This window comes from Pteropus vampyrus, unplaced genomic scaffold (genome assembly GCF_000151845.1).
Source record: "Pteropus vampyrus isolate Shadow unplaced genomic scaffold, Pvam_2.0 Scaffold76, whole genome shotgun sequence".
Lineage (NCBI taxonomy): Eukaryota > Metazoa > Chordata > Mammalia > Chiroptera > Pteropodidae > Pteropus > Pteropus vampyrus.
In genome coordinates this window covers 5,394,969-5,396,957 of record NW_011888857.1, presented here as the reverse complement: position 1 = coordinate 5,396,957, position 1,989 = coordinate 5,394,969, and positions in this window count along the sequence as shown.

The following is a 1,989-nucleotide window of genomic DNA, read 5'->3' as shown; positions in this document are numbered from 1 at the left end:
CATATGGATTTTTTTCAATAAATACCAGTACTGTTTTTGATCTACAGTTGGGAGTCTACAGATGCAGAAGGCCAACTGTATGCATTTTATACAAGCGAATGAGCATCCGTAGGTGCTGGTGTCCATGGGGGTCCTGGAACCAATCCCCATGGATACCAAGGTTAGTTAAGTTTTGGGGGAGTCAAAAGTTATACATAGGATTTTGACTGCATGGGGGTCAGTGCTTCTAAGCCCCACATTGTTCAATGGTCAACTGTATTTAACTTATATAAAGAAATAAATAAATAAATAAGAATTCATGTTTCTACTTTAATCTTTGGTACAGCCCCATCCTATAGCAATTTTGATTTCCCCAAACTATGGGCACAAGCTACTCAGTTATTTTAGAAAATAATATATTAAACAGTGATTTAAGCAGAATCTGGAAAACACTGGTATAAGAAATTCTCTGTTATAGAAAAATAAAAATTTTATCTTACTCCTGGATGATCCAAGTTTATAATATTAAGAAATGTATCACAAAGATATTTTCAGTAAAAGAAAAACTTTCATCTAAAAGGAATGTATTATTTCACTTTCAGGAGATAACTGTATGAACTTATAGGGATGAATCACCTTTGAATGAGAACCAACTAATTCTGTATGAAACCACAGACTTTAATCCTGATCTTTACATTCCACATTGAGAATGTACTGTAGAATCTCTTCTAGGTGGGCATGAAACAATTCACTGTGGAAATTCTGATGGGCACAAAAATTTTCATTGTTTAGCAATTTCGACAAGCATATATATTTTCTGAAATAATTATTTTGTTTTGTTGAAAAAAAAAAACATTATGTTCTTATGTTAAAGCTGGTAGAAAAAAAATTCCAAAATTTTAGGATGATTTGAGAAATCATTTTCTCTACACTGAATCTAATTTCAACTCACAGCCTCATTAGCCCTGTAAAGTGCCATGTCCAGAAAATTTTGTATCAGTTGGCCATGAAAACTTAATAAGAATAATCTCAATTTACATATGGCAATGACGACTGGGAAACCATGCATGAATTAGTAGGAGTGACAGATTATTTAAGTCCTCACCATCACAGTGACGGAGTATGAAACAATAAAGAAAAACCAGTAAAACAAAAACGAATTTAAAAAATAATAATAACTCTGTGGCAATGGTGAAATAAATATGTTTTAAACAGAGTAGAATTATAAAAGTTCTCCAGTGTAGTTCACATGACCTCAGACCTCAAGGGATTGATTATATGCTTATTTTCAAATTTAATTGGATGAGAATGTCCTTGACCACTTTTTCCACGTCTCTTGAGCCAATTTTTTTTTAACTTGACTTCGTAATTATCATCTTTGCCAATAGAAATAGTTCTGCATTAGCAAACTCAACATGCTTTATTAAAGTAGATAACATTTTATTTTAATGTATACTTTATTATTCAAACAAAATGCATTTACACCTTCTGATGGGTGTTTTTAATCACTTTATCTTGGCTTGTTGACATATTAACACAGGCTATGCCTCTTCAATTAGACCTATGATTTCTATATGAACTGCTTAAGAAACTGGAAGACTCTGCAACCAGGATAGGCAACGGAAGCATACCAACTAGACCTATTGGGGATGTACTCCTGGCCACCAATTGCTATGTCACTGTGGCTTTTAATAAGATAAAATATTTGCAAGGTGATTTAAACATGGACAATGGATAAAAATTTCTCCTCCCAATCTATCTCTAGTAATTATTTAGTACCCCTGCTCTGTTCTGTTGTTTTGTTTTGTTTCCACAAACATTTGCCACCATCTTTCTTTGGAGAAATTACTGCCCCCATGTTGTGTTGCCTTATGGGGAGGGGTAAGAAGACCTAGTGTGTTATTGCATAAACCAAGGATCTAATTTCTTCATCTCATTACTTTACAGAGAAAGGGGATGGATTCTAATCTAGGCTTTCTTAATCACATATTCTCTACCTAGAATTTAAAT